Here is a 15932-nt window from a genome sequence, read left to right as displayed (position 1 = left end):
GGGATCATGGCCTGAACCGAAAGCAAGAGTCCAATGCTCAACCGACTGAGCCACCCAGGCGCCCCCTTGAGTTTGCTTTTTTTGAGTTCTCAGAGGCTTTGGAGGGACAGGTACTAAGGGTAAGGTCAATCGGATTTGCTGATGGGTTGGACGTGGCGTGTGAGAGAGAGCACTCGGATTCCTCCAAGTTAAACTATAAATAAACTAGCAAATAGCGTCCGCACCAGATTGAAAAGGAAATGAAATATTTCAGGCACGGGACCTGTCCAATAAATAACTATTTGCTGAAGGGAGTAACTGAGGAATCAAGATCATAGAGCTTCAGGGAGGAGGGGAGTGGGGGCGGGGTGCTTTTAATCGTGGAGGTGGTTTACGCTCTGGGAGATGACCGTATTGAGGGTCTCCCTGAAACCCAACCCCCCCACACTGAAATAACCAGAGTTTTGCAGCAACACAGTGGAGGAAGGAAAACAAAACAAAAAAAATGCTGGAGACAAATTTTACCTAGGGTGGGATAATCCACTCAGACACGATTCTAAGGGAAATGGGAGTGGGGAGACTGGGGGCCAGACTTTGGGGGGTTAGCCAACGCCGGATGGGGCAAGACACGTACAATCTGCAACACGCCGTCTGCACGATCGTGCTCAAAACTCTTGTACCTCGTGAACTTGGACACACACGACAGTGGCCACGGTGTTGCGTGAGTGGGAACGTACACACGGGCTGATGACACAGACCAGCGTGCCCAGAAAAGACCCAAGAAAAATGGAAATTAGCGCAGGCGGGAGAGGACTGACCCCTACCTCACACCACGCTCCGATAATAAAACTCCCAAAAGCCAAAGAGCTAAAAGTGAGAAAGCAAGATTTAAAATTATGGGAAGAAGACCCGGGAGACTGTAATTTATGGCCTTGGGTGGGAGAGGAGTCCCGACCGAGATACATCATAAAGGAAGAACACGGATGCATTCTGATGCCGTCGTATGAGACCACAAACGCTGAAGAGTAGGGGATGCCTGCTGCCAGGAGGCTGTGATGCGTGCGAGGAAGGATTCACACGGGAGGGTACTTTGGGGTCTGTGTGCAGATCCGACTTACAAACAAGAGAGTGTCTCTGCCTCCTTTGGTTGCTCCAGACCACCGGGCAAAGCCAAGCGGCCCCGTGAGGCAGCTCATTGCCGGGCACAGGGAGCCAACGTGAAGGAGGTATGCGGAGGACAGCGCGAGGACCCTCGTCAGGACAGCCCCTCTGAAGCTGCCATAGATGCCCCGGCCAGTGAGATCACACCAGATATCTTTGGGACAGGAGTCAGACAGGGAAAAACAGTCTGTCAGTTGTATACAAATGGAGCTCTCCCAGGGGAGGGGAGAAGAGCAAAGGCGGATAAAGTCAGCAAAAACATTAAAAAGTGATAATACCCGTGTACCCAGAGTTAGCGAGGATGTGGAGAGATCGGCTCATATATGGTTGCCAGGCAACAGACGTGTGTGTGTGTGTGTGTGTGTGTGTGCGCGGGAGGACCCTTCGCAGTTCATGTTTAAAATGTTAAAGGTTTTGGGGCGCCTGGGTGGCTCAGTCGTTAAGCGGCCGACTTCGGCTCAGGTCATGATCTCACGGTCTGTGAGTTCGAGCCCCGCGTCGGGCTCTGTGCTGACAGCTCAGAGCCTGGAGCCTGTTTCAGATTCTGTGTCTCCCTCTCTCTGACCCTCCCCCGTTCGTGCTCTGTCTCTCTCTGTCTCAAAAATAAATAAACATTTAAAAATAAAAAAAATAAAAGGGGTGCCTGGGTGGCTCAGTCAGTTAAGCATCCGACTTCCGCTCAGGTCATGATCTCTTGGCTCGTGAGTTCGAGCCCCGAGTCAGGCTCTGTGCTGACGGCCCGGAGCCTGGAGCCTGCTTCGGATTCTGTGTCTCGTTCTCTCTCTGCCCCTCCCCCACTTGTGCTCTGTCTCTCTCTGTCTCTCAAACATAAATAAATGTAATAAAAAAATTTTTTTTAAATGCTTCTTTATCTTGAGAGAGAGTATGTGCTCACGAGTGGGGGAAGGGCAGAGAGAGAGGGAGAGAGAGAGGCCCAAGCAGCCCCCCCCCCCCCCCCCCCCGGCGGTGAGTGCAGAGCCCCCTGCGGGGCTCCATAAGGAGCTTGATCCCAGGAACCGTGAGATCATGACCCAAGCTGAAATCAAGCGTCGGATGCTTAACCGACTGAGCCACCCAGGCGCCGCACGTGGAGCCTGCTTTAAAAAAGAAATGTACTTGAAAAAAAAAGGAAAGAAATGTACTTGTCTCGTTTAACTCCCGTGAAAATGTTACATCACAGGTAACAAGATGAAGAGTGGTCTTTAATAGCCTTCTTTTTTTCCTGGCAGTCTTTCCTTAGTGCGATTCTGCTACCAAAACAGTTGCTTCTTTAATGAGGTACATTCTGGGTCACTTTCATAGTAAGAAAAAAAAAGTCTTTTTCGAAAAATGTAAAGGACCGGGCAAATACCCCCTCCCTTTTGCCCTTCCCAAACAACTTAATTTTCCGCAAGATTTGACTTAGAGCCGAGCTCCTCCAACCCGGCCCCCCTCCCCCATCACACTCTTCTGTGCTTGATTTCACCAACTCTGGGTCCATGGAGCCTACACCCGTTCGCAACCTGTCCTGCTCCTCGTCCGTCTGCCCTACATCCCTCCTGCTTCCCCGGAGACCACCGATCCGGATGCCGGTGAAATTTGGATCAACTTATTTCTGTCTTTGAGGGAGACAGCTATGGAGGAAGGGCGGCAAAGCCCCAGGGTCTGGGTGGTGACATACTTACCGCCGTGAAACCATTGAAGAAAGAGAACAGTCTCTTCCAGGAAGAGTAGGGAGTGTGCATTTCAGCCGTGTCAGCCAGACTGGGGTGCTCCGGAGGTTGAAGTCAGCATCTCTCCTAAACCCCTGGGCTACGGTTTCCCCAGATGGTATAGGGCCGGGGTCAGGGGCACCCAGGCTGGTTTGCTGTGCAACACACCCCCCCCCCCCCGCTCTCCTGGCAGCCTGATTGTCTGCCAGGGAGGGGGCCCCAGCAGTTACCTCTCCTCCTTCATAAGCTTTTATCACATCACAACTGGACGCTGGAGCAAAGGCTCCCAGTGCCAGGGAGGCAGATGCCCCGAAATGCCCCTGCGGGCTCCTCGTTCTCCACCAGGGGTGGAGAAAAGGCACGATGTGCTGCCCTGGTACCCCCTAGGTGCCACCTGGGCCCCGTAGGTATAGTGCTCAGCACTGACCACTCTTATGGTTAATAACCCCGCTACGCTGGGGGCTCCAAGTGGGTGGGGTCCTGGGCTGTCCTAGTCACGGTTGCGTTCCCAAAGCCTGGTACACAGTAGGTGCTCAAGAAACTGATGTGGAATAAATGAATGAGTGAAGGAAGCTCCATGAAGCAGCATCTAGTTACAAGCCATCGGGTCCCCTAAGCCTCTGCCTACACGTCAGCTCACTGAACTCATTCCTCTCACGGGGCTCAGAGGCCAAGGTAACTGCCCAAAGCCACACAGGAAGCAAGGTCAGTCAAGGCTGGGCTTTGAAGCTCCAAGAGGGACATGAACGTGGCAACCTCTGACACCCCTCCACCCTGCCAACTCCGGCCCCACTTCCGCATTTCGGCCCAAACCTGTCCTTTCTCCCTCGGAAGGCTGCCCAGCCATAGCAGGTGAAGCAGGTTGCCTCGAGCCCTGTGCCATTGATCACTGGGCCTTTCTTGATGATGACAGACCCACAGCAGGCATTTCAGAGCAAAAATTATGCACTTGGGCATGGAGGGCTCCCCCCCAACTCCTGCAGCCCTTAGCCCACATTGTCTCCCTGCCCTCCCCCCCCCCCCCCCCCACCGGCCAGGTCCGTGCTACTCCACTCATGTGCCCTCTTCATCCAGCCCTGGGTTGCAGGGTGTGTGTGTGAGCAGGTCCTTGGAGGGCTCAGGACTTTCAGAATCTTCTGTGACCGCCCCCGCCCCTACAAAGGGCTCAGCTCAAAGGGAGAAAATACTTTACATTTAAATAACAAATGTTTGTCAAACTGTCTGCTCTTTGGAATATGTGGAACTAAAGATGTTCATGTAGGAGTCACTGCCTCCTCCCTGGACGACAGGCCACATTCACGGCTAGGAGTGTGTCCTTCCATGACTTTCTCTAAAAGGTCATTTGAAATAAGGAGCCTAAGAGCCAGGGGCTGAGGGCCCGAAAGCGGGGACGCAAAGGAGGGCGAGAGAAATGGAGATGCGAGGGAGCATGGGGAAATGCAGGGATGCGCATGAGGGCGTGAAAATGTGGGCAAAAGTGGGCAGGAAAGTGTTGGCGCAAAGGAGGAAGGGAGAGGGGTGGCGCAGAGGGCAGGAAAATGGAACACAAGTAAGGGCAGGGAGGACGGGAGACAGAGTGGAGGCCGAAGGAGAGCATGCCGGGGTCGGGGCGGGGGGGGGGGTGGCTGGAGGAAAAGTGGGACCCTAGGCCTGGCGGGTGAGGTACCTCCTCCGAAGCCCCGCCCCAGAGGCAGTCCCACCCCCCCCCCCAAGTCCCCGCCCCGCCCCGGCGTCCCTGCAAGGACCAGGCTCCGGTCTCGGCCTCTCGCGCCCCCTGGCGGTCGTCAGCGGAAGCGCGGCCCTACACGGGTCCCCCACGCTAGTCTCTCAGCCGGTCGCGGTCCCCCAGAGCCACCGCTCTGTCCGCCAGTGGGAGGAAATGGCGCGTGTCTGTGACGCACCCTCCAAGCCCCCCTAACCCACACCAACTGAACTGACGCGAAGAGACAGAATTGTGCAGGCATCCGGCGAATTACAAAGGTCAGACATTTGGCAAAAACAAAAACAAAAAGGCAAAAAAGAAAAAAGAAAATCGTACAGGAAATTAGTGCAATCTGTCAGTAATAGTTCAGAGGTTCTAGAAAACACTGAAAAGCTGCTCTTGAAGGGGAGCTGCAGAGCCACCAGGAAGACGTTTAAATATTACTGTAGAAATAGCAGAGTTACTCCAATTTTGCTTAATCACAGAGCTTAGGGTGTGTTAAGATAGTCATAGTTCATTTCTCTCCTGCTTTGTCTCCTTCTTTTTCTTCTTTAATGTTTGTTTTTGAGAGAGAGAGAGAGAGAGAGATCGGAAGTGAGGGGCCGAGAGAGAGGGAGACAGAGGATCCAAAGCGGGCTCTGAGCTGAGAGCAGAAAGCCCCATGTGGGGCTCGAACTCACAAACCGTGAGATCATGACCTGAGCTGAGGTCAGCCACTTAATCGGCTGAGCCACCCAGGCGCCCCAACAAGGGGGCATCTGATGGCTCCGTTGTTTTAGTAACCATCATTGGGGGGTGCAGGTAACAAATCAGAAACGACTATCCAATTAAAAAAAGTCTGGAGTGCAGGACAGAAAGGGAAAGGGTTTCTCTCGAGGTCTTTCTCCCTGCCTTGCACATGGGCATCTTCTCCAGGCGTCTTCACATGGTCTTCCCTCCGGGAGTATCTGTCACTTAATCTTCTTCCTCGAAGGACACCGGGCCCATCGACTCAGGGCCCATCCAGAGAGACATCATTTCACCTTCAATACCCGTCCATCGCTTGTAACAAGTTGATCCCACTGATGCAAGATGCTGATAATGGGACAAGCCACTTAGCGGGGAGAGGACATAGATGGTAATCCTCTGCATTTTACATCCAATGTTTCTGCAAGCCTAAAATTAAAAAAATAAATAAATTCTATTAATTAAAAAGAAGAAAACTCTGGTAGTGGCATCTTTTTTTTTTTTTTTTTTGCTCCACATTTGCACTATTTAATATTTATTTTTAAAGTCTTTTTTTTTTTAATTTTTTTTTCAACGTTTATTTATTTTTGGGACAGAGAGAGACAGAGCATGAACGGGCGAGGGGCAGAGAGAGAGGGAGACACAGAATCGGAAACAGGCTCCAGGCTCTGAGCCATCAGCCCAGAGCCTGACGCGGGGCTCGAACTCACGGACCGCGAGATCGTGACCTGGCTGAAGTCGGACGCCCAACCAACTGCGCCACCCAGGCGCCCCTTAAAGTCTTTTTTTAAAAGAGGAAATAGACGGGCGCCTGGGTGGTTCAGTCGGTGAAGTGTCCGACTTCGGCTCAGGTCATGGATCTCACGGTTTGTGGGTTCGAGCCCTACGTTGGCCTCTGTGCTGACAGCTCAGAGCCTGGAGCCTGCTTCCGATGCTGTCTCCCTCTCTCTCTCTGACCGTCTCCTGCTCGTACTTTGTGTCTCTCTCTCAGAAATAAATAAACATTAAAAAAAAGAAAGAACATGGAAATCTCTGCTATTTATTCACTGGTGGGGGAGGCAGGGTTGTTTTGAAAGAAATGAAATAATAAATCCCCAATTTACAGATGGATAAACTGAGGCATGAAAATTAAAACATCTGGCCCATGTCACAGATAGAAAGTGGTGAAAGTCAGAATTTGGCCCCAGGGTTGCAGTCTTTTTTATTTTTAATTTTTTTCTTAATGTTGATTTATTTTTGAGAACGTGAGCAGGTGTGGGGCAGAGAGAGAGGGAGACGCAGAATCCGAAACAGGCTCCAGGCTCCGAGCTGTCAGCACAGAGCCCGACGCGGGGCTCGAACCCAAGAACCGCGAGATCATGACCTGAACTGAAGTTGGACCCTCCACCGACTGAGCCACCCACGCGCCCCCCAGGGTCGCAGTCGCCACATAGATGTTTTGGTGGTTTCAGGGCGCCCGTCCTGCCTTTTGCCCCTGAGGACAGACATACAGTCTTTCCTGTGTTAAAATATGGAATCCATCAGAGCCTCGGAGGTTCAATGGTGTGGAAAAACTATCTATCTCAGCAGCACTGCAGGGAGGACACAGCGGATTCCAAAGCTGTGCATTCAGAACAATCCCAACTTTTGACAAAGGCGAGCAGATACGCGTTCTGTAGAGAAAAACGACCAGAATGAAAGCCACAAAATCACCAGCGGCTGCAACGACAGGTGCTGTCTGGGAGCAGGACCTCTGCATTCTTGGACGAGTTCTCTCGCCGTCTCCGGGGACATCCCCTTGCTGCCTCTGGTGTCGACGTTGGAAACGGCGACCTCCTCTGTGACCACGGGAGTGAGAGAGAATTTGCAGAGACAAAAACCGGCCTGGCCCAAGACTCAGCCGTGATCTCAGGGGTCAGGGAAAACAGTCCCACCCAGCCCCGGAATTTCCTCCGCAGGCTGCACGCGGACTGTTTTCCGTTGTTCTCTCTTAACAGATCTGAAAGAGTTGGCGTGTCCGTTTCTTGGAGCCCCTGCATTTTGCTTGACAATCCAGAAGGGACCGTGGGGGGAAGCCTCGTGTTCCAGGCCACGCTGCTGAGATCCGAGGGCTGTCTTCTGAGTCCAAAGTCAGGCCTTCTCTGTGATCGGTGGCAACTGCCCATTCGCTAATTCATCCTACTTTTGGAATGCGAGCATCCATTGAGCGCCTGGTGTATGCCAACCGTTGTACCAAAACAAACCAGGCGCTGTCCCTGCCTTCACGAACTCAGATACTAGAGGGACCCAGGTGTGTAAACAGATGATAACAATACCGGAGCTGGCTTCTTTCTGAGAACGTGGGCCAGCAGCGATCTGGCTACCTGACACGGCAGCCTGGTCCGGTATTGTGGTCCCCAGCTTGAACCCTCATTCCTTGGGCCAGGAAGTGCTCACGCCTCCATGAGCCAAAGGGGACTCTGCCCCTGCGGTCGTCCCATTTGGAAGTCTGGCCTTATCTCCGCACTGCGGTCTCCTCCCCTCGGGCCTGGCTTCTGGAGTCTGCCAGGGGTAGGCTCTGAGCCTTCATCCTCGGCCCTTCTAACACCCCAGGATCGTCCAGGCATCACCTGACGCCTTCTAGGTGTTTAATGTGGCCAGATGTAGCAGCCGGCTTCTCTAGGCGAAACAAAGCCTAGTCTGGCCACTTTCCGTCACAAAAGTAGGCTGTGCTATGGTTGCACCGATATGAAGTACCTAGAAGCTTATAAAAACAGTTTATTTATTTTTGAGAGACAGAGACAGCATGAGCGGGGGAGGGGCAGAGAGAGAGGGACACACAGAATCCGAAGCGGGCTCCAGGCTCTGAGCTGTCAGCACACAGTCCGATGCGGGGCTCGAACTCACAAACTGTGAGATCACAACCGGGGCCGAAACCAAGAGTCGGCCGCTTAACTGACTGAGCCACCCAGGCGCCGCTCAATATGTATTTTTTTTTTTCAACGTTTATTTATTTTTGGGACAGAGAGAGACAGAGCATGAACGGGGGAGGGGCAGAGAGAGAGGGAGACACAGAGTCGGAAACAGGCTCCAGGCTCTGAGCCATCAGCCCAGAGCCCGACGCGGGGCTCGAACTCACGGACCGCGAGATCGTGACCTGGCTGAAGTCGGACGCTTAACCGACTGCGCCACCCAGGCGCCCCTCAATATGTATTTTTAAAAGATAATGGTTTTTGCTTCTGAGCCGGGGGGGGGGGGGGGGGGGAGGCGGCTGAGGTCAGCTGTTCGTCGCGGGAATATATCTGAAAGATCAACGAGGGAGGAGGTTTCCCAAGGCGCCTAGACCCTGCAGCTCAGCCCAGCCCTGAACTAGTAACCATTTCCTTTGTGGCGGTGAAGCAACGTGCCACGACCTTACTTTGTGGCCCGAAACCGCAAAGGAGGTTCCTGTGGTCCTTCCCACATCAGAAGCTTCTCCTCATGGGTTTTTGAGGCACACACTGTGCCTTCTGTAGCTCTGAGGTCTGGCTCCCACCCACCTGCAGGGGACCCTGTCCCCTCTCGGCATGGCTGGCCCTGGCCCGTTAATCCCAGTTGCCCGAGACTCTAGACCCCCATTGCCATCTTCTGGCCCCTGGGATGGTTCTGTCTTAAGGAGACCTTGTTTTCACTTAATGACGTTTTAAGTTTTTTATTTATTTTTGAGAGAGCGAGAGAGACACGGAGTATGCGTGGGGGAGGGGCAGAGAGAGAGAGAGAGAGGGAGACACAGACTCTGAAGAAGGTTCCAGACTGAGCTGTCAGCACAAAGCCCGACGCGGGGCTCGAACTCGTGAACTGCGAGATCATGACCGGAGCCGAAGTCGGACGCTTAACCGACTGAGCCATCCAGGCGCCCCTTAACTTAATTACCTCTTGAAGGACCCTATCTCCAAATACAGTCCCATTCTGAGTTGCTGGGGGATACGCTTCAGTGTAGGAATTTGGGGCGACATAATTCAGTCTGTAAAAGGAAGTGAGACAGAGAAGGGAAGGCAGTCAGTAAGGGGGGGCAGGTCTAGGGTCACAGGCAACTAGGGGCTCAGTCCCACCAGGGATCCCCAGGAGATGGCATAGGACGCGTACTTTAGTCTTCCCCTCCTGCAGGTGAGGGAGCTGGGGTTCTCGTCCACCACCCCCATCGGCTGAGGGCTATTCCCAGGGGGCGTTCATTCTTAGACATTTCTCTCCTGTTCTGTGCAGCCTCCTGAGAAAACTCTCCGACGAAGGTGTCTGGATGTCGGCCACATCTCGTGCCCAAGTTGTCCTCAGGGTCACGTCGGGTGATAAAGGACTACTTCTCTACGTCTCGCTTTCCTCATCTGTAAAATGGGACCGGTGAGAGAATAGAGCCAGCCTAGGTTCACAGCACAAGGTAGGACCGGCCTGGAGCTGCCGGGGAGGGGTGGGGGGGGGGTAGCGGGGAGGGGTGGGGAGGGTAGCAGGGAGGGGTGGGGGGGTAGCAGGGAGGGGTGGGGGGGGGTAGCGAGGTCCACCCTGCCATCCGCTGCAGGGCTTCTAGTTTCCATCTCAAAAGTGGGTGAATCAAAATAAAACACAAGCAAAAAACACCTTCTGTACTCCCTTCTAATAAGTGCCTCAGTTTCCCGAATGCCTCTCCTCTGGGCCTCTGCTTATGCTTTTCCCACTGCCCGGAAGGCTGTTCACCTGCCTGCCTCCAGCACAGCTTTAAGCCCCAGCGTAGAGGCCCGCTCCCCCCAGACACCCTCCGGCTGGGTCGAACATGGCCTCAGGGCTCCCACAGTGCCTGGGTGTCCCCACCATGGCCCTGATTCCTGGGTGGTCATCATCGGCTCACCCGCTGGTGGGCCCCAACACTCCCCAACCCCCCCCCCAAGCCCCCTCCCTCTGTCCCTTAGTGTCAGCCCCTCCCCCCAGCCCAGCCCCAGACCCAGCCCAACACCGCGATCTGCGATCTGGGCTCCCACACTAGAGTTCTGTCTTTCTGAGAATGTTCTATAAATGGAATCATACGATATGTAGCCTTTTGAGTCTGGCCTCTTTCACTGCAGCATAAAGCATTTGAGCATAAAGCTTTGTGGCCTGTATCAATAGTTTGTTCCTTTCTGTTACTGAAGAATATTCCATTGTACAAATGGAAGCTAGTAGGTTTCACATCAGCCATTGAAGGACAGTTGGGTTGTTTCCAGCTATTGGTGATTATGAATAAAGCTTTTACAAATAATAGGGGCGCCCGGGTGGCCCAGTCAGTAAGCGTGCAACTTCAGCTCAGGTCACGATCTCACAGCTTAGGAGTTCGAGCCCCGTGTCGGGCTCTGTGCTGACAGCTCAGAGCCTGGAGCCTGCTTTGGATTCTGTGTCTCCCTCTTTCTCTGCCCCTCCCCCACTCATGTTCTGTCTCTCTCTCTCCTCCAAAAATAAACATTAAAAAAATTTAAAAAAAACCAATTATACGCAGGTTTTTATGTGAACATAACTTTTCATTTTTAAAACTGTGGCCGTGGGATGGTTGGGTCAGATGGGTGGCTGCGTGTTTCGTGGTCTAAGAACCAACAAACTTTTCCAGAATGGCTGTACCATTTTGCATGGCCACGAGCAGCGTCTGAGACGTCCACTTTCTCTGCATCCTCGTCAGCATTTGGTATCGTTATTTTTAGTTTCGTTGTTCTAATAAGCATAAAAAAAAAGACTTTGGGGCACCTGGGTGGCTCAATCGGTTAAGCGTCTGACTTTGGCTCAGGTCATGATCTCGCAGTCCGTGGGTTCGAGCCCCGCGTCGGGCTCTGTGCTGACAGCTCGGAGCCTGGAGCCCGTTTCAGATTCTGTGTCTCCCTCTCTCTCTGCCCCTCCCCCACTTGCACTCTGTCTCTCTCTCCCTCAGAAATAAATACGCATTAAAAATTAAAAAATAAAAATTAAAAAAAAGGCTTTTATGGCTGACATTGAGAGACAAAGTGTAGGATTTGAACCCGAGCATCTGAGGGTCTAAGCTCTTTTTCTTCACACGACTGCTTTCTTTTATTTTTAAAAATTTTAAGTATATTGTTTAATGTTTATTTATTTTGAGAGAGAGTGGGGGGGCGCAGAGAGAGGGAGAGAGAGAATCCCAAGGAGGCTCCGCACTCAGCACACGAGCCAGATGCGGGGCTCGATCTCACCACAGCGAGGTCATAACCTGCACTGATACCAAGAGTTGGACGCTTAACCGACTGAGCCACCCGGGCACTCCTGTCTTCATCATTTTCTATGTAAAGACTAGATTGCTAGAAATGATGCACTAGCCGAGTCCAACCGTTCGCAGGTTTGTAACTTCGAAACGTGTGGCCGATTTGTCCTCCCTTTGACATTGACCTAAAGACACCTGTGCCAGTGATGGACATGAGAATTGGATCTTTCTGGGACAAACCACAGGGTGTCCCTGCAGTGCTCTGCGCCCCTCCATGGCTCCCCACTACCTGAAGGGCTATGCCCGGGGCTCCCACTGGGAGGCCTTGAAAACCCACCCCCTTCTCCCCCCCCCCCCCGTGCCCTCTACCCAGGCGACCTTCTACTTCTCTGTCTTTGCCTTGCTGGTCCCTCGGCCTGGAATTCCCTCCCTCCCTAACTCGGCCTGGCCGACACCGGCATTGACTTCACCTCCTTCCAGAAGTCCCCTGTGCCTGGCATGCAGCAGGCGCTCAGTAAATGCTGCCGGAGTAAATGAAGGAAGGAAGGAAGGAGGTGAGAAAGGGGAGGGGCACGCTTTAGGGGGCAGCTGAGGGGGTCTGTAGGCCACAGGGAGGACCATGGCTCCTTTCTGGGGCAATGGGGAACCAGAGCAGGCTTTGAGCAGGGAAAGGGCCTGCTGAAAAATTTCCCTTATTTGCAGGGGTACTTTTTGTGCCCCGGGCCCTTACAAGGGGATGTGTGTAAGTGCATAAAGGAAACCCATTACAAACCCATGACATTGGGATATGGGTATCAAAATCTGTTTTAGCTGTGATGGAATCTGGGCCTTTCTTAACACCTCGAATAGCAAGGCGGCAAGGGGGTGGGGGGCAGCTCTCACGAATGTTATCGTTAGAAGCCGGGGAGCACACGTGATGCGAGTTTTCCCCTCCCAGTTCATAAGCGCCTGAATTCTCTCTGCAGACCCCTTGGGTGCCTGGGGACCCTGGCGGAAACCCCCTGAAGGTTGGGGTGCAGGAAGGGCGCACAGAAAGGGAGCTAACTTGGCAGAGTGTCACTGAGAGGGACAGGAATGATTTCCAGGGATGACGGACAAGCCTCCAGACAGACCAGCGTCCGGCGGCTGGGCCATCTGTTCAAAGAAAAACAGGAAGACGGTGCCCTGCCCCTCTGGCCTCTCTGGGCCCAGCCTTTTGTCTTTGTGACTATAACTCCCAAAGGCAGGCCTGGAGCGCCCGAGTCGGCTCCCAGCTTCCTTCCCCAGCTCCGGAAGCTGCAGGAAAAACAATCTGACAAGGGCAGGATCTCCCAGGGTCTGTGCTCTCCCGACAACACTTCAGGGGTCCCCATCACAGCCCGATAGGGTCAGCTCTGGGGGTAACATCCCATTTCACAGATGAGGAAACTGACGGCCAGAGAGGCCCCAGGTCACCCAGTCCGGCTGTGGCTAAGCTGGGGCCTGGAATTCAGGTCTCTTTGGATTCCAAGTCCCTTCTGTGGCCATTCCTACTCTCAGTCCACCACCTACCTCAGGATACCTATTCATTCATTCATTCATTCATCAGGTTGATTCACCAGGTTGCCAAAATGCATCTGAAGAACGAGGGGAGAGGGGCGCCTGGGTGGCTCAGTCGGTGAAGCGTCCGACTTCGGCTCAGGTCATGATCTCGCGGTCCGTGGGTTCGAGCCCCGCGTCGGGCTCTGTACTGACAGCTCAGAGCCTGGAGCCTGTTTCCGATTCTGTGTCTCCCTCTTTCTCTGACCCTCCCCCGTTCACGCTCTGTCTCTCTCTGTCTCAAAAATAAATAAACGTTAAAAAAAAAAATTAAAAACAAAAAAAAAGAACGAGGGGAGAGATTTCCCTCAACATGACAGACCCGAGTTCAAGTTTTACAACTCAGAAGTGTGCTTTGAGTTGGGTGGTTGCTCCTCTCGGCCTCGGTTTCCTGCACCTGCAGACCGATGACCTGGGGTGATGACACCCCCCGCCTCCCCGACCACCACCAAGGGTTAGTTGGAGCCTGCACACAGCAGGAGCTGAGGAGATGCCTGTTGAACGGATGTCCTTTGCACCCCGCTCCCGGCACCCGGCCTTACCTGCTTACGATCCCCAATTCCCTTTCCTTGTGGAAAGAGCTGAGTGAGGAGGGCAGGGCAAATGTCCTGAGCCGGCGGATCCTGCTATTCCTGTCATGGGCACCAGGGGGCAGTGGGTGCCCACTTCAGCTTTCTTCTACCTGCCCCCAGCACCCCTCACCCAGGTTGGGCAGCTGAGACATTGATCCTCCCCCTGACCCCCGCCATCAGGCTGGCTTCTCCCACCACACTGATGGTGGAAACGGTAGACACTAGGGGACAGAGGGGCATCAGGGTCCTCTGGCCACTGGACCCCTGCACCACTCTGCCTCATTCATTCTCTTATTGGACACCTACTATATGCGCAGCCCCATGCTAGGCGTTGGGGACACAGCAATGAATAAAGCAGAGAAAAATCCTTGTCCTCATGAAGCTGACTTATGAGTGGGAGAGGCGGCCATCATGGAATCAGGCCGTTACAACCGAGGGTGATCGGGGGGGCAGTGAGGGGGAACCCCAGGGGCTGGAGGCAGGAGGTCCCAGAGGAACCCCTGAGCCAGCTCGGGCAGGGAAGGGAGGTGGCCAAGGAAGGCTTCCAAGAGCATGAGATCTAAGAATGCATGGAAGTTAGGAGTTCGCTCAGGTGCAGAGTAGGGGAAACAGTGTTCCAGGAGGGGGTACGGCCTGTGCCGAGGTGTGCAGGCAGCGGCCTCCCACCCCACACAGAAAGAGAGGCGAGAACACTATAATGCTACACGGACTCGAACAGTGACGTCCTGGAACGAACACTGAGCAGCACGTCGGGGGAATGGAGGAGAAAGAGGCTAGAAAGAGATATTCACATGGCGCCAGCGATGTGCCCGGGGGCGGGGACCTCTTGGAGACGAATGGCCGGCCACTTAGACACGGTGTGCTTGGGGATGCACAAGCAGCCGTAGGAGGCAGAGATGTCCAAGCTGAGACTGAAGGGATGAAGAAGGGGTCAAGCGGACAAGGAGTGAGTGGAACAGCATTCTAGGTGGTGGGAACAGCAGGGGGCATCGGCGTGAAGAGAGGTGATCTTCAGCTCCGCCCCCTCACTGGCACGGAGGTTCGACCACCTGTCCGCAGCCCAGCCGTCTCCCACCTGGACCCGTGCTGTCCCTCCTCCCAGGTACACAGGTGCTTCCCCCCATATCCTACAGACTGTTGCTCACTGCAGCCAGAGGAGGCCAAAGTCCCCATCAAGCTTGGCCTCTGTTTGAGCAGCTGCCTGGGTCACCCTAGCCCCGCCTGGCTGAGTCAGGCCTGGCATACCCTGGAGAGGAACTGCCCCGCCAATCAGGTCTGGTAGGCCCCAGTGGGGCAGCAGGCTCTAGGGGGGCAGCTAGCTGGGGCATGGCCTTTACTTGGAAGGGTCTTTGAAGCAGCCTCTTGACCCAGACAGGGCTTCGAATCGCTGGGTTCATAGTCCCCGCCGGCTCCCGTGTGGCATCAGCTCCCCCAAGGGCCTGGAGCTCTGAGCTCCCGATGTCTGTGCCTCATGCTGTGCTGGGCCGCAAGCACTCATGGGGCAGATGAGGAAATGGAGGTTCAGAGAGGTTGAGAGATTTACCCTGGGTCCCACAGCCTGGCCCGGGGCCGGGACTCTGTCGGTTATTTAGAAACAAACATTTCCCCGGGGCGGGCTCCCTGGGTGACAAATCTGGAATCACAGATCTGACGCTGACTCACCGGGTGAAACTGGGCAAGTCGCCCTGCTGCTCTGGGCCTCAGTTTTCTCATCTGTAAGAGTGGGGTGGTGATGGCACCCCTATGCGGGAAGGGGAACGGCATGTGCAAAGTTGGAGCTGTGCTCTAGTGTTCAGAGGGCGTTGAGGGGGTGGGCAGCTGTAGTGGGGGAGGTGACAAGGGCGGGTCACGCACGCACGGCCTCTCCTGGGCCTTGGGAAGGACTTTGACAATTCTAAGCGGAGGAGGGACCCGATCTGACTCTGGTGTTCCCAGGCTCCTTCTGGACCCTGAAGGGAGACCTGACTTCGAGGGGTGAGGGCAGGAGCCAGGAGACCAGGTATGAGGGGGCCGGGGCTGGAAAGGGGGAGAAATCCACCAATCTTTGCTCGTCTCCATGTTTCTTGCCCAGCCTGGCTCCCAGAAGCCCAAAGGCGAGGCAGGGACTTTAGCCCAGGAGGCTGATGGTTGGGGTGAGGGTGACACGGGGTGGGGCGTGGCAGAGAGTGCTGGGCGGGGTTACACCCGGCAGCTCCCAGGTCAAAGTGGCCGGACCACTCAGGCAAGCGCGCGGGCTGCTGATAGACACACATGTCACCCGCCAGGCTGGGAGCAGCCCAGCTGTGCCCCCTTGAGCTTGGGGCTGAGTGGCAGGGTATGAGGGTTCCCCCACAATCCAAGCCTCCCTCCTCTGGGCTCAGGATCTGACAGCGGTCCACTTGCCTAGTTAGGGCAAGTCC

Source organism: Lynx rufus, unplaced genomic scaffold, assembly GCF_022079265.1.
Source record: "Lynx rufus isolate CCGP_SWC_20201006 ecotype Redwood Valley unplaced genomic scaffold, mLynRuf1.p SCAF_4, whole genome shotgun sequence".
Taxonomy (NCBI): domain Eukaryota; kingdom Metazoa; phylum Chordata; class Mammalia; order Carnivora; family Felidae; genus Lynx; species Lynx rufus.
Note: the sequence above shows the minus strand (reverse complement) of the source record.